General features: G+C 45.3%; 1 protein-coding gene across 1 annotated transcript in view; it reads left to right on the top strand.

Moving 5' to 3' along the window:
* The window catches only part of RPGRIP1L (RPGRIP1 like), a 125,363-nt gene extending 120,949 nt beyond the window's left edge, over nucleotides 1–4,414 (top strand). Inside the window, exon 30 of the transcript XR_004737482.3 lies at nucleotides 4,089–4,414. The gene's annotated coding sequence lies outside the window, so the exon portion shown is untranslated. The remainder of the gene's footprint in view (nucleotides 1–4,088) is intronic.
* Nucleotides 4,415–22,914: the final 18,500 nt, after the last annotated feature.

Genomic DNA, 22,914 nt, shown 5'->3' with positions numbered 1-22,914 from the left:
GGGGTGCAGGGGAGGTTTAGCTCACTCCCTGGTGTGCTCCAGGCTCTTGGTCTCTTACTCACCCAAGAATGGGAGAGGGGACCACGCTGGGCATTGGGTGCTCGGGCATAAATATCAGACCCCAAAGAGGTTTTGCAGAAAGTGATTTATTCAGGCAGAGAAAGAGAAAAAGGAGAGAGAAAAAGATGAGAGAGAGAGAATGCTTCCACGGTAAGATTGTGGAAGGGGACCCAAATACGGAATCCAGCCAGATATGAGGGACAGGGACTTTTAACCTGGGAGAAATTCCCTCCTCCTCCAAGCCCCCTCGCCTATGAAAGGAGTTCCTTTAAACTTCTGCTGGAGTGATTGATCTTTGATTCTTCCATTTAAACAAAGACCTTTAATCCCCGGATCGGGTAGGGCATGGTGCTGGGAAGATTCTTGCCCTTGAAACTACACCCCCTTGTGGACCCAGGAAGAGAATACATTACCTCTTCTTGGCTACCACTAGCTGAAGAATAGGCCAGGAAATATGAGGTACAAATTATCATTATTGACTTGAACCAGTCATGACCCATTGACAGGGCTAAGCACATTGCATAGGATTCTACTAGCAAAGAAGAATGGAAGACTGTCTGACACCATGTACATATAAATGAAAGATGGTTGTATGAGCATGGAGAAATGTATGGAAGGATGGGTATAAGAGTGCTAACGATGGTTTGGAAGGCTGGAGGGAACAGACAAAGGCATGTAAGTGTGAGGAAGTTAAAAAGTGATGCATTAATTAAAACATCAACTGAGGACTCAGCAATTAAATGCTGAAACCAGGACACATTCTAGCATATGTTGAATAGACTGAGGCCAGTGTGAGAAACACTAAACGAAGATGCACAACCAACCTCTTGGTAACACAGGTTTAGAGTTTTATCAGTTTCTTTGTTTTTACTTTTTTTTTTTTTTGAGACAGAGTCTCGGTCTGTCACCCAGGCTGGAGTGCAGTGCCATAATTTCAACTCTCTGCAACCTCTGCCTCCCAGATTCATGTGATTCTCCAGCCTCAGCCTCTTGAGTAACTGGGATGACAGGTACCTGCCACCATGCCTGGCTAATTTTTGCATTTTTAGTAGAAACAGGGTTTCACCATGTTGGTCAGGCTTGTCTCGAACTCCTGACATCAGGTGATATGCCATCCTCTGCCTCCCAGAGTACTGGAGTTACAGGCATGAGCCACCATGCTCAGCCTTTTCTTCTTTTAGCCAACCAAACAAACAGCAGTGATATCAGTTTCTTAAGCATGAGGAATTGGGCTGGGCAAGGTGACTCACACCAGTAATCCCAGGACTTTGGGAGGCCGAGGTGGGCGGATCGTGAGGTCAGGAGTTTGAGACCAGCCTGGCAAACATGGGTGAAACTCCATCTTTACTGAAAATACAAAAATTAGCCGGGCATGGTGGCACATGCCTGTAGTCCCAGCTACTCAGGAGGCTGAGGCAGAAGAATCATTTGAACCCCACAGGCAGAGGTTGCAGTGAGCCAACATCATGCCAATACACACTCCAGCCTCAGCGACGGAGCAAAACTTTGTCTCAAAAAAAATGAAACACAACAAAAAGAATGAGGAATTGGAGAGTTGGACATTGATGTCAGGGACCCTCTGAATATTCATGGGCTTATATTGGATAATATATAATAATATACTGATAAAAATAATGATATACAGTAAATGGAACAGATTACTCAATTTAAAAAAATTAATAGGAACTTTAAAAAGTACAATTTGAAGTTTTGAAACCATTTTATAGGGATAGGGAAGGGTATATACTGGGAATATGTATAGAAAAAATAGCCCTAAAAGCAGGGAGCCACAAACAGCAAAATAAAACTTGATATTGAGTGTTTTAACACTGAGTGTGGTCTAGATACTGGGTGTCACGTGGTCCTAAAGATCTGCCAAGTTCTTTCGCTCTGCTTCCCACTCTGATCATTATGATTCCTCCAAAACCTGGAAAAGAATGATGGCAGAGAATCTAAATCAGTTTTGGATAACAGTGATAGAAGCAGCAGCCCATCTAGAGTGGCTGCTGCCAAGATACTAGCTGCACTGGGGCAGCGTGGCCCAGGCTTCCTGCTCCACAGAGCAAGGCAGGCAGGAGCCCCACCCTCCCCGGTTGCTGCTGCAGCTGCCTAAGCCCACCGGTGGACCTCCCCGGGCTCAGAAATGCCTGCTGCCTCCGCCTGGCCTCTCCCTGCTTGCAGAGCCCACTGTGATCATGGAGCAAGGTTGAGGCTAAGCCCAGGTATTGTTGTGGCCTGGCCAGGTGGATGCACACTTTGGGCAGCACTGATATTGCTAGCCCCCTGCCACCTCAGCCCCCTCTGGACTTTGGGTGCCAACAAGCATGGAAGAGAAGCTGGGGATTGGGAGTGCTGAAGGCAGCCCAGCACTGGCCTGCAGTTGCCTCTTGGTCCAAGCAGCCTAAGCACCATGGACTGCAGCAGGAGCCAGACAGCCTCCTAGACAGAAGGGAGTGGGTCCCAGTGAAGCTCCAGGCCTTCAAGGGGAAGGCCTGAAGCCTGGGGACCAGGCCGCCATTCATTCCCGCAGACCAAAGAGGGAACTATGTTGCTTTTTCCTGGGCCAACCCATGGCAGCACACACCTCCCTCCTCTGAAGACCACAATAATTCTGGACTCAGCCATAGCAGAGCAGACATTGGGATGACCAGCTGTAGAGAGGAGCTACCCTCTCCAGGGCCTCCTCTCTGCTGAGAGCAGCAGACATCAGGATGACCAGCTACAGAAAAGAGCTACCCTCTCCAGAGCCTCCTCTCTGCTAAGAGCAGCAGACATCAAGATGGCCAGCTACAGAGAGGAGGTAGTTACAGAGTACTACCTCTCTGCTGAAAGTACCCTCTCTGCTGAAAGCTGAACCCTCATCAATATGACCTACCTGAAGAGAGGAACCACCCACTCGAGGGCCTCCTCTCTGCTGGAGCTGAACACTTGGCAGGACGACCTGCTTACAGAGAGGAGCCACCCACTGCAGGTCTCCTCTGAGCTGTTCTAACCTCAATAAATCTCCTTTTCATCTTGTTCACCCTCCACTTGTCTGTGTACCTCATTCTTCCTGGATGCAGAACAAGAACTCAGGCAAAGGTGCTACCAGCCACAGAGGTTTCCAGCCAGAAAAGCAACACCCCAGAAATCCTGTAACAATAGAACCAAAGCAGATGGGGGAATATTAAATGCCGCTAGGGGCCTACTTCATCCTCTCTGCCACATCTCAGATTCCTGCTGTGGCTTTGGTGGCCAGTTCTGCAAAAGTGTCCATTTACTTCACTCTAACATCTTGCCTTAGGTGCATACTGTGTTCTTTGCTTTCTACATTGGGAATTCTCTGAAGCTATGCACAACTGTAGGAGTTTGCTTACCTATACACATGCCATAGCAAGCTATTATGTTATGGAAATGGAACATTCAGGATCAGGTCCAACAGCCCAATCCAGAGAGAAATCCAGAGAGCACTGGTAAGATCCAGAAACAGATGGCTCACACTGCCATGCCACCTGCCTGTGTTATACCAATGCCATTTTCCCAACTCACACCTGTGGTCTCATAGAACAGGAAATGAATTACCCACAACCAAATACCAGAGGACAGAAACCTCAGGCTTGGTTTGTGGATCCGTAGACTTGATTTGTTGGTGTAAGCTGAAAATGGACTGCGCCACACAACAGCTTCACTCAAGATGGCTCCAAAGGACAGTGATGGGAGGGAGTAGAGACCAGTAGGCAGATCTGTGACCAGCACCCTTGATCATTCACTTTGATGGAGGAAGAAGTGGCCTGAGGTACACAGACTCCTAGAGAGTCACAGATTGCTGGCTGATTGGTCAAGGACCTGGAAGAGGCAGAATAGGAAACAGGCATACTGGAAACAGGTCTGGAGAAGAAGCACAGGAAGGGGCACAAAGAACACCTATCTTTGTGTCTGGTGTCAATGCCCACCAGAAAGTATCTACCACAAAGTAGGCCCTCAACAACCCTGTAGATGGGATGACTGGGATGAGTGGTCTAACTCGTCTCTTTTCTTGGTCACTCTAGTGCGAACTCAACAAGCCTGTGAATGGAGTGTCCATGGTGGCTGGGCTGGAAGACATGCATGGCCCATTACGATGGACTCCCTCTACCAAGGCTAGTCCCCACTACTGAACTGCCCAGCCTAACTCAACTAACACCGAGTCTGTGCTTGTTATGGTGCCATTCTTCAAGGAGCTCAGCCAGCCATCTGATGCCAAGTCAATTACACTGGACTCTGTCTACTCTGGAGAAAGCAGTAATTTGTTCTTACTGGAATTTATACCTCCTCTGGATATGTGTTTGTCTTCCTGGTCCACAATGCCTCTACCAATACCACCATTAGAGGGATAGTGAAGGCCTGATTTACCCAATGAGATCCCATGTAACATTGCCTCAGATTACTGGACCCCTGTTATGAAAAAGGACATGTGATTGGTTCTACCCTATAATGCCATGCCCAAAGCAGCCACCTTAATAGAATGATGAAATGGGATCTGGCAGGGGTGGTGGCTCATGGCTGTAATCCCAGCACTTTGAGAGGCTGAGGTGGGCAGATCACTTGAGATCAGGAGTTCGAGGCCAGCTTGGTCAACATGGTGAGACCCTGTTTCTACTAAAAATACAAAAATTAGGCCAGGCACAGTGGCTCACACCTGTAATCCAAGCACTTTGGAAAGTCAAATGCAGGTGGATCACAAGGTCAGGAGTTCTAGACCAGCCTGACCAACATGGTAGAGGCTCCCTGTCTCTACTAAAATACAAAAAAAGTAGCTGAGCATGATGGTGCACACCTGTAGTCCCAGCTACTCAGGAAGCTGAGGCAGGAGAATTGCTTGAACCCAGGAGGCAGAGGTTGCAGTGAGCCGAGATCATACCACTGCACTCCCACCTGGGAGACAGAGTGAGACTCCATATTAAAAAATAAATAAATAATTTAAAAATTAGCTGGGTATGGTGTTGTATGACTGTAGTCCCAGCCACTCAGGAGGCTGAGACAAGAGAATCGCTTGAACCCAGGAGGTGGAGGCCACAGTGAGCCAACATCACACCATTGCACTCCAGCCTGGGTGACAAAGCAAGACTCCATCTCAAAAAAGAAAAGAAATGGGCTGGGCATGGTGGTTAATGCCTGTAATCCCAACACTATGGGAGGCCCAGGAAGGAGGATTGTTTGAGCCCAGGAGTTCAAGACCAGTCTGAGCAAAATAGTGAGCTACAAAAAATTAAAATCAGTTGGGCATGGTGGCACATGGTACTTGGGAGGCTGAAGTGGGAGGATCACTTGAGCCCAGGAGGTCAAGACTGCAGTGAGCCATGATAGGCCTACTATACTCCAGCCTGGACAACAGAGTGAGTCTCAAAAAAAAAAAGAGGTGGAATGGCCTATTAACAGGCTCAGTTGAAATGCCTGCTCAGATACCACTGAGAAAATTGAAGCACTGGTCAGTTGCCACCAGGATGCAAGTTTTGTGCTGAGTCTATAGCCAGTAAGGTGCTTCGTCCCTAGTAGCTAAAATATATGGGTCCGGAAACCAAAAGTTGAAAAGAATGCCCCTTTACCACCACTCCCAATGAGTTACTTGCAGAATATATGCTTCTCATACCCACAATAGTAGTTTTGGCAAGGTCCTAGTCTCTGATAGGAGAGAGCAAAGTTACAATGAGTGCATGATCATTGGACTCCTCACACCAATGGAGCAATAGGTAAAAAACGAAAAGAATAAAAGAATTTCCACAGGCAGTGGATTACACATGGCCACATATTGTTTGTCAATGCAACAAGGGGGGAATCTATGTTCCCTCCCCCTTGAATCTGTCCTTTGTGACTTCTGTGACCAAGAGAATACAGTGGAAGTGATGGTATGACAGCTCCTGGCATAGCCCTCAAGAAGCCCCCCATTTCCTTTCAGTGCCTTTTTACTTACCTGCCCATCTGAACATATTGGCTGACAAACACACAGGCTGCAGATCAACGGGCTGAAGTGGTATCTCTTTTTGTTGTTGTTATTGTTGTTGTTTTGGTTTTTGGTTTTTTTTTTTTTTTTTTTTTTTTTGAGACAGAGTCTTATTCCGTCACCCAGGCTGGAGTGCAATGGGGTGATCTTGGCTCACTGCAACCCCCGCCTCCCAGGTTCAAGCGATTCTCCTGCCTCACCTCCTAAGTAGCTGGGATTAAAAGCGCTTATCACCATGCCTGGTTAATTTTTTTTTTTTTTGTATTTTTAGTAGAGACAGGGTTTTGCCATGTTGGCCAGGCTGGTCTCGAACTCCTGACCTCAGGTGATCCACCTGCCTTGGCCTCCCAAAGTTCTGGATTACATGCATGTGCCTCTGTGCCCAGCCTGAAGTGGTATCTCTTAAACAAGACTGTCAGTCCTCTTTCCCAAATGTCTCCTGAGGTATGTATCACTGGAGTCCACCTGCCTGGAGTGTGACTGTCTTGCTCTGCTCATTGTCATTTCTTGCTATGGCAGGGCAGCTCTTGCTACAAACCCTAATATTCAGAATGTCTACAGTCATTAGCAGCGGTACTGTCAGCTACTTCTTCTATGGAACACCATTACCAGCCTCCCATGGAATGGAAAAATGCCTTTGTTGATCATTCCTGGCTTTGAGTCAAGCAAGATGTCAGGAGCAGCAGCTTGGGGAGTGGCTGCTGCCTGCTAGTCCCCAGTCAGGACTGACATATGCGATCTGGTCTGTCGCTACTGCAGACATATCATTTGGAATAGCTACACTGATAAAGTTATTGGAAATATTTTTGTTTTTATATTATATATCCATGGAAATGATTTGCATAAAAAGATCTTTACATGCCAAGTAAAACATTCCCACCATTCTCAGGTTGATACCAAATGATTGCTTTTGCAGCAGTAAACATCCCACTTTGGGTCAGTCTTGTTATTGTCATTGTTTTTGTTATTAGGACCAACTATACAACAGCAAAGCCAGGATTTATGAAAGAAATAATTGACAAGCTGAACTTCATTAAAATTAAAAGCTCCTGCTCTGGAAAAGACACTGTCAAGAGAATGAGAAAATGAGCCATAGACAGAGAAAAAACATTTGCAAAAGAGGAATCTGATAAAGGACTATTATCCAAAATAGACAAAACATTTTAAAGACTCAACAATAAGAAAATGAGCAACCTGACTGAAAATAGGCAAAAGACCTGCACAGACACTTTGCCAAAGAAGATACAAGACAGCAAATTCACATATGAAAAGATGCTCAACAAACATATGATATTAGGGAAATGCAAATTAAAAAAACAACAAGGCCAAGAATGGTGGCTCATGCTTATATCCCCAGTACTTTGGGAGGCTAAGGACGGCGGGTGGATCCCTTGAGCATAGGAGGTCGAGACCAGTCTAGGCAACATGGTAAAACCCTATCTCTACAAAAAATAAAAATAAATAAAAATGAGATACTACTACACCCCTATTAGAATAGAGAAAATCTAAAACCCCAAATGCTGATGAGGATGTGGAACAATAGGAACTCTCATTCATTGCTGGTAGGAATACAAAATGGTACAGCCACTATAGAAGACAGTTTGCAAAATTAATATACTCTTATTATCTGATCTAGCAACCATACACCTTGGTTTTAAATATTTACTCAAAGAAAGTGAAAAATTATGTCCACACAGAAACCTGCACATAAGTGTTTGTAGCAGCTTTATCTATACTTGTCACTACTTAGAAGCAACCATGATGTTCTTCGGTGGGTAAGTGGATAAACTGTGGCATGCCCAGATGATGGCATATTATTCAGCACTAAAAAGAGAAGAGCAGGTGGGCGTGATGGTGAACGCCTGTAATCCCAGCAGTTTGTGAGACTGAGGCGGACAGATCACTTGAGGTCAGGAGTTTGAGACCAGCCTGGCCAACACAGCAAAACCTGTCTCTATTAAAAATACAGAAATTAGCCAGGTGTGGTGGCATGCACCTATAATCCCAGCTACTCAGGAGGCTGAAGTATGAGAATCACTTGAACCCGGTAGGTGGAGGTTTCAACAAGCCAAGATCATGTCACTGCACTTCAGCCTGGGTGACAGAGTGAGACTACATCTCAAAATAAATAAATAAACAAACAAATAGAAGAGCTATCCAGTAATGGGAAGACATGAGGAATGTGAAATGCATATTACCAGGTGAAAGAAATCTATCTGAAAAGGCTACATATTGTATGATTCCAACTACATGACATTCTGGGAAAGGCAAAACTATGGAGACAGAAGATAGGGGTTTCCAGGGGTTGGGGGAAAGGAGGCATTTTAGGGCAGTGAAACTATTCCATATGATACTATCATAGTGGGTACACATACACCAAGAGTGAACCCTAATGCAGATTATGGACTTTGAGTGCTAATGATGTGTGTCAATGTAGATTCACCAATAGTAACAAATACACTTTAGTGTTGCATATTGATAGTGGGAGTGGTTGCGCATGGGTAGGGGCAGGAGGTTTATGGGAACTCTATGTACTTGTACTTTCTTTTTTTATGAAGCAGAGTCTTGCTCTGTCACCTAGGCTGGAATGCAGTGGTGCAATCATGGCTCACCACAGCCTCGACCTCCCAGGCTCAAGCCATCCTCCCACCTCAGCCTTCTGAGTAGCTGACATTACGGCCGTGTGATACCACACCTGGCCAATTTTTTGTAAAGACACGGTTTCACCATGTTGCCCAGGCTGGTCTCCAACTCCTGACCTCAGGTGATCCACCTGCCTCGGCCTCCCAAAGTACTGGGATTATAGCTGTGAGCTACCAATCCTGGCTGCAGACTTAAAACTGCTGTAACAAACAAAGTCTATTTTTAAAAAAGGGGTGGGGTGGGGGATGGGCATGGTGGCTCACGCCTGTAATCCCAGCACTTTGGGAGGCCAAGGTGGGCGAATCACGAGGTCAAGAGATGAAGACCATCCTGGCCAACACGGTGAAACCCCTTCTCTACTAATAGAAAAATTAGCCAGGTGTGGTGGCATGTGCCTGTGGTCCCAGCTACTCGGGAGGCTGAGGTGGAAGAATCACTTGAACCCAGGAGGCGGAGGTTGCAGTGAGCCGAGATTGTACCACTGCACTCCAGCCTAGCAGCAGAGCAAGACTCCGTCTCAAAAAAAGAAAAAAAAAAGAAAGAAACTATGAAAGAGCTTTACATGTGTCCTCACATTCCTCCTCTTTGAAGCCCTGAAGCTGTTTGTATGTTTAAAAGCCCTTTCATACAAGAGTCTTGAGTGACAGTAGAAACGTGAATTCAAACCACATAAAAAGAGTTTGAAACAGCTGAGTGCACTGATTGAGGTTCACTGCTAAGTGCGTGTCCCTAATTAGGCCAGCTTCCTTGGATCTTGCACCTCAATGTGAATGTGAGAATACTGAAAGAGCAGCACCTCGAAAATGTGATTCCTTTATTCTTATTTCTTACTTCCATAGTGATAAACTGGTAAGTTTTCAAGACTGTTGTCACAGTAAACCCAATGATGCTAGAGGGAGTATAACTTTGGAAGTCAGGTAGTGACTTGTACTGAATAAATAGGAGGAAAGATGTTGCAGGCCCAGAGACTTGTGAAAAAAAAAAAAAAAAATGTGTTCTGAATCAGGAGACTTCAGGCAGCAAACTTAGTGGTACTAACAGAGGAAGGGCCCAGAGCTGATGGAAGATCCATGTGATTCACAGAGAGGTTCTCAAGACCAGATTTCTGCCCAGTATGGAAGACTCAAATGAATGATTCAGTGTGGATATTCCGAAGGGTCACAGCTAGAACCAAAGATACATGAAGAAGATTTTTATAAAATAGAAGAAAACTTCACCTTTGCCCTCTGAAAGGTTCACTGAGAATCAACTGACAAAAGACCGATTAACAGGAGAAAAGGCCTACAAATGTATTAACATGTACACAGGAGAATCACAGCATCATTGCCCTGCCACACAATGAGGTGCAGATGGTTATATACCTTTCTTCTTAGGGGAGAGGAAGTTAGGGACGTATGGATGATTTTAGAGGGCTAGTACATGATTTTTAGGGGAATTCAATGGGCTTCAAGAGCATAGAGTGGCCTGGGACAAAGTCTGCTGGGCCAGAAGAACAGACAATAATTTGCGACAAGTCTGTCCAGGTGTGCTGACAGACTACAGTCTTTCTCTCTGCGATACGAATTTAGTTAATGATCAGGAAAGTGACCAGAGGTAACTTTTCTCCTTTGGCAGGTCCTGACATTAGGCAGATAAGAGAACTGCAGAGAACCATTCCATGCTGTGCTCTGGGAGAGACAGAGAATTGCGAGAGGAGTAGGCAGAGGTCAGAAAGACCTGGGGAAATTTCTTCAGGTCAGCAGGTCAAAATACCATAGCTCCTATTGGTTCTGTTTTTCTAGAGAACCTTAATACAACGATTGTTAAAGCCAGAAAGAAAAAAGGGGTAATGAGACAAACTGCACCCTCTGATAAAGTTTCTGCCACATCTCATTTACTAAAGTAATCATATGGCCATGCCCCACCCCAGTAAGTGTGGTGGCAATTCTACCCTATGCCTGAAAGAAGGATAACCAGAAATATTTGGTGAACAGCACTAGTGATCACCTCACACTTTACTACCTGCATAGGGGAAGAAATGGGCCCATCGTGATGTTCATTCGTTAACAAGGTAACTCTTTTACCTTATTAAAATGTTTGTAATAAGGTAACTCTTTTACCTTATTAGTGTCAGGTTGAATGGAGTTTCTATCCAGTGTTGTTTCCCTTCAGCCTGAAAAACTTTCTTTAGCATTTTTTCTAATGCAGGTTTGCAGTGACAAATTCTCTTACCTTTTATTTATAAAGGGTCTTTTCATTTTGTCTCACTCTTGAAGGGTATTTTTTCTGGGTAGAGAATTATGCACTGACAGGTTTTTTTTTCCTTTCAGAATTTAAAATATATGGTTCCAGCGTCTGCCTGCCTCCATGGTTTCTGATGATGAAGTCATTTGTGGCAGTGCTCCCTGTATGTGATGGATCATTTCCCTTCGCCTGCTCTTTGTCTTTGGTTTTCAGCAGGTTGACTGGGACATGGCTAACTGTGGTTTACTTTGTTCTTATCCTTTTTTACTTTCTTGAAATATTTTTTCCCCACTCCATCATATCTCTCCTCTTTTTAGAATTCCAATTACATATATATCAGACCTTGTTGTATTTTCCCCCAGGTCACTCAGGATCTGTTTACTTTTAAAATCTTTTTTTTCTTCTGTGCTCTTTAGGTTAGACAGTTTCTCTTTATGCATCTTCCAAACATGTCATTTTTTGGTTCTAAAATTTTCACTTGGTTTGTTTTCATTGTTTATGTTTCTCTGCTGAGGTTTCCTATTTGCTCATTCATTGCAAGCATATTTTCTTTACGTCGTTGAGCATGAATAGCTGTATCAGTAGCTGTATTAAAAATCCTGTTTACCAATTCCAGCATCCAGGTCATCCTGGGATTAGTCTCTATCAGTGGACCTCTTTCTTGTATATGGACCTTGTTTTCCTGTGTGTTTCTATGTCTAGCAATTTTGGATAATATTCTAGATATTAGGAATAATACATGGCAAGACTCTAGATTCATTATATTTTTTGAAGATTATTGACTTTTTTGTTTGCTATGAGTAGTTGACTTGGGTGAAGTCAAACTCTAAATTCTATCTCCTCTGTGGTGGTCAGCAACTGAAATCTCAGTTTGGTCAGTGCAACAGTGGGCCCTGGATAGTCTCAACTTTGTTGTTGAAAAGATACACCCCTGCATTAGGACAAGGGCTACTGAAGAAAACAAACAAAAGAAGAAAAGGAAAGGAGAGGAGAGGAGAGTCTGGGCATGGTGGCTCATGCCCATAATTCTAGAACTTTGGGAGGCTGAGGTGGGTGGATGGAACACTTCAAGTCAGGAGTTCCAGACCAGCCTGGCCAACATGGCAAAACCCCTCTCTACTGAAAATACAAAAAAATTAGCTGGATGTGGTGGTGTCCACCTGTAGTTCCAGCTACTCAGGAGGCTGAGGCAGGAGAATCACTTGAACCCAGGAAGTGGAGGTTGCAGTGAGCCAAGACTGCACCATTGCACTGCATCCTGGGTGACAAGAGTGAAACTCCATCTCAAAAAAAAAAAAAGAAAAGAAAAGAAAAGAAAGAGAACATAGACCTTGCATGTATATAAATTAATACTAAAGGGCTAGAAATAATATTCCAAAATGTCAAAGTTCACTGACTACTCTAGGATTATGGATGATTTCTATTTCTTTTCTTCCTTTATCTGTGTTTTATCATTCTAAAATGAATACATCTTATTTGTGAAATAAAATTTTTTTTTTTTTTTTTTTGAGAGGGAGTTTCGCTCTTGTTACCCAGGCTGAAGTGCAATGGCACGATCTCAGCTCACTGTGAGCTCTGCCTCCTGGGTTCAGGCAATTCTCCTGCCTCAGCCTCCCGAATAGCTGGGATTACAGGCACGCGCCACCATGCCCAGCTAATTTTTTGTATTTTTAGTAGAGACGGGGTTTCACCATGTTGACCAGGATGGTCTCGATCTCTTGACCTCGTGATCCACCCTCCTCGGCCTCCCAAAGTGCTGGGATTACAGGCTTGAGCCACCGCGCCCGGCCGAAATAAAAATTTTTAAAACAAAATAAATAAGCCCAACAACAAAAGGTAGGAAGGGAAAGAAGTCTGGAAACACAAGAATAAAATTAGCACTATCTAGGAAAAAGGCAGAAAATGATATGCTGGATCATGTGGTGGGCATTGAAGGCCACGCCTCAGAGTCTGGGAGAATTCTAAGAACACAGGTGGGAACTTTTCCTTCTCTGGTCCTGCGTATTTACTCGGACAAGGTCTCACTATTTGCTTAGGTTGGTCTATAACTCATGAGCACACGATCCTCCCACCCCTACCTCCCACTGCCACTGCTCTCAGCCAGTATGCAGCATTTTATTATCTACCTGGATCACCACTGACAATAATTAGAATTCTCCTCCTTCTTCTTCTTCTTTTTCTTCTTCTTCTTCTTCTTCCTTCTTCTTCTTCCTTCTTCTTCTCCTTCTTCTCCTCCTTCTCCTTCTCCTTCTCTTTTCTTCTTCTTTTTCTTTTGAGACAGAGTCTTGTTCTTTTTGCCCAGGCTGGAGTGTAATGGTGCAATCTTGCCTCACTGCAACCCTATCTCTGCCACCCAGGTATAAGCAATTCTCCTGCCTCAGCCTCCCAAGTACCTGGGATTACAGGCATGTGCCACCACGCCCAGCTAATTTTTGTATTTTTAGTAAAGACGGTGTTTCTCCATGTTGATCAGGCTGGTCTCAAACTCCCAACCTCAGGTGATCCACCTGCCTTGGCCTCCCATAGAGTTCTTCTTAAGGCTCCTTCTTAAATCCTCTGTGTGCACTTCAAGTGTTTGAAAATGAAAGATCACACCACTGCACTCCAGCCTGGGTGACAGAGCAAAGACCTGTCTCAACCAGAGAAGAAAATAAAAATACAATAGAACACTAACTTGAATAAGGTAATCTTTGGAAGGAGACAAAGATTTGAGTGCTTCTGGGTAAGCCACCTATACTATAATCAATAACAATGTATGAAGTTGATCTTTTATGCAGTAGTTGAGGAAAAAATTAAAGGCAAGAACAAAAACCAGAACTCTAGGTCTCAAATCTCCCCTACAAAGCATCTCTTTGAAAAATGATCCATTTCACCACCAGCCAACTGTATGATCCTGGCTTTAATCTTTTTCCCTAGAGTCTCATTTTCCTCACAGCAAAATGGGGATGGATATAAATTTGGTCAAGGTGGGAACTGTAACATTGGACCAGTCGACTTCCAAGACACCATCCAGCCCCAGCATTCTATAATTTCAGGATTCTGGGGAGTCCATGAACGTCATTTCAGTCCCACATGCTGGTTCTTCTGCCTGTTTTGTGGTAGAAAACTGACTGCAAAACATGACGGACCCAAGGTAAGTTTTAATAAATATAAAGAGAGGGGACGCTTGCCTTGACCATGATGCAAAATAAAACTCATTTATAAAAGAAATAGGCCTCATTCGAAGAAATAAATCATTCTCCCTGCTAATATATTTCCTGCTAGTTTCCCTTGAAGCTTTGTTATTCATTTTTCCCACCATCAATAAATAAGAACTGTTTGTTACATATGTAACAACATAGTGTTTTCCTTCTAAACTATTGTACATTGTTTGGTAGGGGGCAATATTCTTCCCACCTGTTCTGATTGGCATTGGTGTTCATAGAGGAAAAAAAAAAAAGCCTTTCCACTCGGGTTTATTCGGAGAGAGTTAACAACTGATTTTACATGGATGCCTTTAAAAGAAAAAGAACAACATGGCCTGAAGCACTTCTAGCACAGGGTGTGGAAGCATTTGATGTCCTGGTGCTTGTTCATAAAAGAATGTTGTTTTGAAATGTACAGTGAAGTCAGGGAAAGAGATCCAAAGAAAGTTCCCATTGAGACAAAATCAAATCAACCTGCCACCCTGCAAACACTTCCCTCCTGGACCAGTGGGTACCTTGGCGCTGTGCCCACCATCTGGGTTCAGAACCCCAGTGAGGCCCCAGCATTGCTGCCTGCAGTGATGTGTGAACACAGGGCGTCTCCCCAGTCAGGAGCACTCACTGGCAGGAAGAGACATATTTTGTCAATGGTGATACAGGGTCTCTGAAGGTATTTTGTGAAAGTGTCTTTACCCAGGTATCTGCCCCTCCCCACAAACCTCAGTAATTTTCTTTTTTTTTCCTTTCTTCCTTTTTTTTTTTTTTGAGATGGAGTCTCTCTCCCTCTGTTGCCCAGGCTGGAGTGCAGTGGCGCGATCTGGGCTCACTGCCACCTCTGCTTCCCAGGTTCCAGTGATTTTCCTGCCTCAGCCTCCCTGGTAACTGGGATTATAGGCACCCACCACCACACCTGGCTGATTTTTGAATTTTTAGTAGAGATGGTGTTTCACCACATTGGCCAGGCTGGTCTCAAACTTCTGACATCAGGTCATCAGCCCACCTCGGCCTCCCAAAGTGCTAGGATTACAGGCATGAGCCACTGCATCTGGCCTGGATCACTTTTTTCTTTATAGTCAAATAAAATGTCTTGAGTCCCAATGCAGGGCCAGAACTATGATGAGACAAGTGAGACACGATATTTAGGGGTATGGCCCAAAACTCAGCAATCAAACTAAATCATGTTGTACTGCAATATTTTAAAGGTCAAAATTAACACAAAACACCATAATTAATAAACTTTCAGAATACTAAATAGAGACAGGATTTATAACATGGCTCAGCCACATTGGAACCTGTGGTAAAAGGAAAAATCATTAATGCCAATCCTGTCTTTATTTAACATTTTGATAGTTCATCACAGATTTGAGGTCAGTTCAAGACCAGCCTGGCCAACATGGAGAAACCCCGTCTCTACTAAACATACAAAAATTAGCCAGGCATGGTGGCAGGTGTCTGTAATCCCAGTTATTCAGGAGGCTGAGGCAGGAGAATTGCTTGAGTCCGGGAGGCAAAGGTTGCAGTGAGTCAAGATTGAACCACTGTACTCCAGCCTGGGCAACAGATCAAGACTCCATCTCAAAAATAAATATAAATAAATAGAAACTCTTTTAATGTACCTATGACCTGGAAGCGACCGCCTCTTATGTCTCCCTAAAATGTGTAAAACCAAGCTGTAGCCTGACCACCTTGGGCACATGTTCTCAGGACCTCCTGGGACTGTGTTACTAGCCATTGGTCACTCATACTTGGCTCAGGATAAATCCCTTTAAATGTTTTACAGAGTTTGACTTTTTCATTAACATCCTAATAATATAAGACAATATATGGGAGCCCTTCACTCATATCTTTTTTTCCAGGACCACAAACCCCTTCTCAAGGTCTATGCACATAATTCCATGGCTTCTTTCTCTTTTCTATAATGCATAATTGAACTCTTCTTTATCTAAACCTCTTCTTCTAGGTAATGTCCATGAGCCATTTGCCTCTGTTAGGCAAGCAGACCCATTAAAAAGGTTTCCCCAGGCTGGGTATGGTGGCTCACGTCTATAATCCCTGCTTTGTCTGCATCACGAGAACCTCGGTCTCCCCATCCCACCTTGTTTTAACTCAAGCATTTCTTTCCATTGACTTCAAGTCTTTAGACAAAGCTTAACTTTGGTAGGCAGATCCCTTGAGCTCAGGAGTTCAAGACCAGCTTGGGCAACATGGTGAACCCCATCTCTACGAAAAAAAAAAAAAATTACCTGGGCATGGAGGCACATACCTGTAGTTCCAGCTACTTGATAGGCTGAGGTGAGAGGATCACCTGAGCCCAGGAGGTCAAGGTTACAGTGAGCCGTGATTGAACCACTACACTCCTGTCTCAAAAAAAAAAAAAAAAAAAGTCTCTCTTCAAATGTAGGAGACACTCCCTCTGTGGAATTTTGCCACAAGGCCAACTGTCAACAACTGCTGCCACTTTAATGCAAACCCTCTTCTACCTCCCTGTTACGCACAGGATTTAGTCACCTGTGCGCAGGTCCTGAGGTCACCAGTTGTAAGGGCTGTGTCTTTTTCATCTTCATCCTCAGTCCTGAGAGCTGGGCCTGGCACAGAGCAATTGCTGGGTGAAGATGCGCAAAGCCACCACATCATTGCCAGGGGTGGGTCCGTGGGGTGGCCCAGGGGACAGTAATGGAGAGGGAGATTATGGACAGGCACACAGCTAGGATGTGGCTCATTCTAAGTTTTTTGGTTCCAGAGCCCCAAAGGTCTTCCAGGAAGAATCTAATTCTACCTGCTCCTGCCTGTGTATGCTGGTGCCCCAGGCCCCCATTAAACACCACACCAAGACTCCTCCCCAGAAGATGCTCCTGACTCCACAGCACAAAAACCAAAGCCACCTGAGTCTGCTGAGGTGGGGAGAGAAGCGAGAAGAGCCTGGAATCTATAAACCAGAAATAAAATCCTAAGCACCACAACCAACTGAACGGACCCCCTCTGGGCCAAGAGGACCCCTGAGAAACCCAACAAATTGAATTCCTGGCCATGACGGGACACACTTTGCTCTATCTGCACCCTTTTGGAGGTTAGGCACAGCTGACCAGCATTAACATTAAAATAGCGATCCATCCTAAGACTGACAAAACAGACTCTTTGTGGCAATAAGATACCAAATTCCAACCTGACTCTGGTCTAGAATCACATGACAGATAGCAGACCCTGAAGGAAATAAAATTATTTTGCCTCAAAATGTGTTCCTTTCACATCTTTTGAAATGGCCCTCAAAGCCATCACCATCTTCTGTTGAGGAAACTCGCACCTGTAGAGAATCTCCATTAATGCAGCCAGGGCTTTCCTTTCTAGGTCTTTTCTGGATCTAAGAGAGAGGACCTAAGAGTAACACTTTATAAGGTCTGAAAAGAGTCATTTGCCATCTATTCTCTCTGAAGGCTGCTACCTGGAAGCTTTGTCTACATCACAAGAACCTCGGTCTCCACATCCCACCATATTTTAACTCAAGCATTTCTTTCCATTGACTTCAAGTCTTTAGACAAAGCTTAAATCTTTCAACCAATTGCCAATCAGAAAATCTTTAAATCATGGGCGTGGTGGCACACACCTGTAATCCCAGCTACTCGGGAGGCTGAAAATCATCACTTGAACCCAGGAAGCCGAGAGGCAGAGATTACAGTGAGCCAAGATTGCGCCACTGCACTCCAGCTTGGGCGACAGAGGGAGACTCTGCCTGAAAAAAAAAGAAAAGAAAGAAAGAGAGAGAGAGAGAGAGAGAGAGAGAGAGAAAGAAAGAAAGAAAAGAAAATGTTTGAATCCACCTATGATCTGTAAACCCCATCCCCTCACTGTATACCCCGCTAACCTCCCCTCACTTTAAAGATACCCCACCTTTCCAGCAGAACAAATGTATACTTTATATGTACTGATTTATGTATTTACCTGTAACTTTGTCTCCCTAAAATGTATAAAACCAAACTAATCCAACTGCCTGGGGCACTTTCTCAGGACCTCTTGAGGCTGTTCCCCAGGCCATGGTCACTCATGCTGACTCAGAATAAACCCTTTCAAATATTTTACAGAATTTGATTTTTCTATTGACAAATCCCTGCTCCATGGCCAGGCTTGGTGACTTAAGGTTATAATCCAAGTACTCTAGGAGACTGAGGTGGGAGGATCACTTAAGGTCAGGATTTTCCAGCCTCTGCAACATAGTGAGGCTCTTGTCTATACAAAATAAAGCTGGTGGGGGGAGGCGGGGGAGGGGGGCGTGAGCAGTGGCCTACTCATGTAATCCCAGCACTTTGGGAGGCTGAGGCAGGTGGATCATGAGGTCAGGAGTTTGAGACCAGGCTGGCTAACATGGTGAAACCCCATCTCTACTAAACATACAAAAATTTGCTGGATGTGGGGGGCACGTACCTGTAATCCCAGCTACCAGGGAGGCTGAGGTAGAAGAATTGCTTGAACCCGTGAGGCAGAGGTTGCAGTAAGCTGAGATCCCACCACTGTACTCCAGCCTGGGTGAAGCAAGACTCTGTCTCAAAAAAAAAGTAAAAAATTAGCTGGGCATGGTGGTGTGCACTTGTAATCTCAGCTACTCAGGAGGCTGAGGAAGGAAGATTGCTTGAACCCAGGAACTAGAGGCTGCAATGAGTTAGAACTGTGCCACTGCACTCCAGCCTGGCAACAGACTGAGGCCCTGTTTCTTAAAAAAGAAAAAGAAAAGAAGAAAAAACCCCTGCTCCCTTGCAGCATAATCCCGTGTGTTATAGACTCTCTCCAGGCATCAGTTTCAGCCTCTCTGGAATAGGATCATACGTAATACGATCTCCCGTGGTTACTGTTATGAGAGTTAAATGAGATATGACATTCAGGGCACTTAGAAGAGTGCCTGGCACATGATAAGCCTTCCGTAGACATCAGCCACTCTCGTTTCCTCGTGGCCTGTGGGGAGTTTATCTTTCAGGGTAGAGAAGGCAGACAGAGCATCGGATTGTCTTCCTGTGTCTGAGACCCTGGGCTGAGGATATACTCCGTGATTCACTCTTGGTTGCCTCGGGTGTTTTCATTCCCAATAGCATTAGAGGAATTGGAGGCCCTGAAAAAAGATCTCTTTGGTCCAAAGAAAAAGAAACTTTACATGCAAGTGACCTTTAAGGCCTGAGCAATGGGAGTCAAGTGTACACAAACATCGCTGGAGACAGATCCACGGCTTCAGAGGCAAACCCCAAGCTCCCTCCCCTGAGGGCGGGCCTGGAGTGGAGTGTGTTCAAGTGATAGTAACATAAAGAGGCAGAAAGACTGTCTGCTTCAGGGTTTGCATAAAACTTGGGCTTTGGTGCATTTTCTTATTTCCAGGAAGAAGGCTTTGTGGGAGTATTGGAGTCATGATGGCCTTTTCAAAGCATGGATCACACCGATGGGGAAGAGCCCCATCCCCGCAAGGAAGGGCCTAAGGTGCAGGCAGAATCCTTCACAGTAGGAAGGGAAGAAGCAATGTTCCCTGTCTATCCTCCATGTCAGTAAGAATTCCTTCTTGCAACAGCCGATGACTAGTTTAAACCCTGAAGACCAGTGCCGGCTGTTAGATCCTCCCTACTTTCCATCCCCAGCCCTACCATCCTGTCCCCCTTCCTTTACTGGCTTGAAAGAGCCTATCAGAGTCCAGTGCCTGCATATGGGCCCCCGCAGGGAACTGCTGGGACTCAGCCAGGCAGCACCATCACCTCCCAGGCAGCAAACAAGACCCCAAGACACAGTCTGATGTAAGCTCTACAAAACTCCAGAGCCAGCTGGCCTTACCTACCTCAGAAACAAATGCCAGGAAACTCTGGCTGGCCCGCCAAGTCCCCAGGACTGAAAGGATGGAGGACTTGCTGACATGTGCCTTTGTGCTTCGTTGCTCTGCTCTCCGCCTCCCCTTCCCAGCCTGCAGGCTACACCATGTCCCAGCATAGCAGGCTGGATCCACACAATGCTCAGCACTAGTCTGGGCAAACCAGCTCCAAAGGACCAGTGGTTTCCTACAGGGCCAGGTCTCCAAAGGCTGCTTGGAATGTGCTGGGTGGTCCTGGATCCCAGTGCCAGGAGCTGGATGAGAGGGCCTGTGACCCACTCCTCATCAGAAAGGAAAGAGGGCTCTACTCTTCCATCCAAAGGCCACAGTTCATTTCTTTCTTCTTTTGGAGACAGGGCCTGGCTCTGTCGCCCAGGCTGGAGTGCAGTGGCAAAATTTCAGTTCACTGCAGTCTCCACCTCCCAGATTCAAGTGATCTTCCACCTCAGCTTCCCAAGAAGCTGGGACCAGGACCACAGGCACGCACCACCATGCCCAGCTAATTTTTTTTTTTAGAACTAGGCTTTCGCCATGTTGCTTAGGTTGGTCTTGAACTCCTGGGCTCAAGTGATATTCCCACCTCAGCCTCCTGAGTAGCTGGGACCACAGGCATGCACAACCATGCCTGGCTAATTTTTGTATATATATATATTTTTTTTTTGGTAGAGATGGGGTTTCGACATGTTGCCTAGGCTGGTCTTGAACTCCTGGGCTCAAGTGATCTGACTGCCTAAGTCTCCCAAAGTGCTGGGATTACAGGCATGAGCCACCGCGCCTGACCCCACACTTCATCTCTTAGTGAAAACCATCCCAGCCTGCCAAGGCTGCACTTTGCTTTTCTCCTCCCTTCTTCATGAAGGGTGTGCCAGTACATCATTGTAACCCAAATGTCTGGACCACCTCAGGCTTTCATCAGCATCACAGTCAGTCAGTGTCATTATAGCAACTGAGAGCAATGGAGAAGACCCCTCTCAACAGCAGTCCCTGGGGAGACACCCAAAGAGTTCGGGCTTTTCCACAGTGAAATGTGTTAACAGTCATTCCTCTGTCTCTCTTATCCCGTCACGATCTTCACGAGTCCCCATACTCCAAGACAGCCTTAAGTCTCTTTTTTCTCTTCTCTCGCCACCAAGTATGTTCAACCCGTGGTCCACGGACTACATGCAGCCCAGGATGGCTTTGAATGCAGCCCAACATAAATTCATAAACTTTCTTAAAACATTATGAGATTTGGCCGGGCGTGGTGGTTCACTCCTGTAATCCCAGCACTTTGGGAGGCCACGGTGGGTGGATTACTTGAGGTCAGGAGTTCAAGACCAGCCTGGCCAACATGGCAAAACCCCATCTCTACTAAAAATACAAAAATTAGCTGGGCATGGTGGTGCACACCTGTAATCCTAGCTACTCGGAAGGCTGAGGCAGGAGAATTGCTTGAACCCAGGAGGAGGAGGTTGCAGTGAGCTGAGATCATGCCTCTGCACTCCAATCTAGGCAACAGATTGAGACTGTGTCTCAAAAAATATATATGAGATTCGTTTGTGATTATTTTTAAGCTTATCAGCTATCATCAGTGTTCATGTATTTTCTGTGGGGCCTAGGACAATTCTTATTCTTCTGAAATGGTCCAGGGAAGCCCAAAGATTGGACATCCCTGCTGTATACTGACTCCTAAGCCACCCCCACCTGCTGGTCAGAGAGCAGGGTCTGCTTCCATTCATTCCTTCCACCTGAAAATTCCTTTAAAGTCTCTACTTCAGGCCTTTCTGCAGCTAATCCTAATCCCCATACAAAAGGCTTATGAACCCCTCAAAAGCAGACACCCAATTTTCCAGCTCCCCACCCTGTGACTCCATGCCTGTGTGAGTGATCTCGCCTGTCTTTACCTCTGTCACTTGTCAATGTGCAAAGCATGTTTTCTAATGATGCAAACACCTCAATTCTGAAATCTTACTGAAGGTCAAACATTTACTCAGCCATTAAAACTCTCTGTGCTAGAGTAATTTACATTTGTATTTGCAAGGAAAATATAGTGCACCTGGTAGACAGCATTTAATGGCTTTTTTCCATTAACTCAAGTGGGCAAAAAGGGAGTACCACAGCCAAATCCAACAAACCCTGGTGGTCTTTCTCTGCCTACCAAAAGAAACACCTGTACCATCCCTATGCTCTCCCCCACCTCCCAAATTCAAGCCCCATCTCATCTTGTAGAGTTTTGTGAGCATCAGCCCTTGGTGAGGAGGGGGCACCCCAGGCCTGAAAGGTTCCATGGCGTGGATTCTCAGCTGAAGTCCTGCATTCCTGAGAATCCCAACTGTGCTGAGGTCAATGCAGGACGGGGGTGGGAGCTGAGCTTAAACGCCGACTGGCGGGAAGGTCTTTTCCATTTGGTAGCCATCAGACGTAAGCCAGACCATCTCCGGGGATGAGCTGGAAGTGAAGGTGAGTTTTTCCATATGTCTCCCATGAAAATTGAAAATGATTCTCTAATGCACTCCAGAATCTCTCCAAAACATTTTTATGGTTTCAAAAAGGGAAAGGAAAATATACGCCCAGTTGAACATCATGGGGTTTCTAATCCAAATGGACAAGGCAGGAGGGCAATTTGGGCCTGATGTTAAGTCAAAGAGGGAGCCCAGTGGGCAGCAGGTGGGGCTGAGTCCACTGGACATTGACTGAGCACAATTTGTTGAGGGGGATGGCATGCAGTACCCCTGGAAATGCCAAACCTTCCCACTGTTTGATGAGGGGAGAGAGGCTGGTAATCTGAGAGATCATTCAAAATAATTTTCTCAGTACTTACTAAGGGATTTTGCATTTGAGGTACAAGAAGGTTTGGGGAAAGAAAATGAATTGCAATTTTCCTACCAGGACTGGCATTGCCCAGTGGAATAGCTGACCATCTTCCCCCTCTTCACTGCTCCAAAATACAGCCCATCTCATAGAGATTGGCAATTCCACTGTTAGGGATTCTTTTCTTTGGATTCCATTTTTTTTGAGGCAGAGTCTCGCTC

This window comes from Callithrix jacchus, chromosome 20, assembly GCF_049354715.1.
Source record: "Callithrix jacchus isolate 240 chromosome 20, calJac240_pri, whole genome shotgun sequence".
In the NCBI taxonomy this organism is placed as follows: Eukaryota; Metazoa; Chordata; class Mammalia; order Primates; family Cebidae; genus Callithrix; species Callithrix jacchus.
This window is presented reverse-complemented; position numbering and strand designations above follow the sequence as displayed.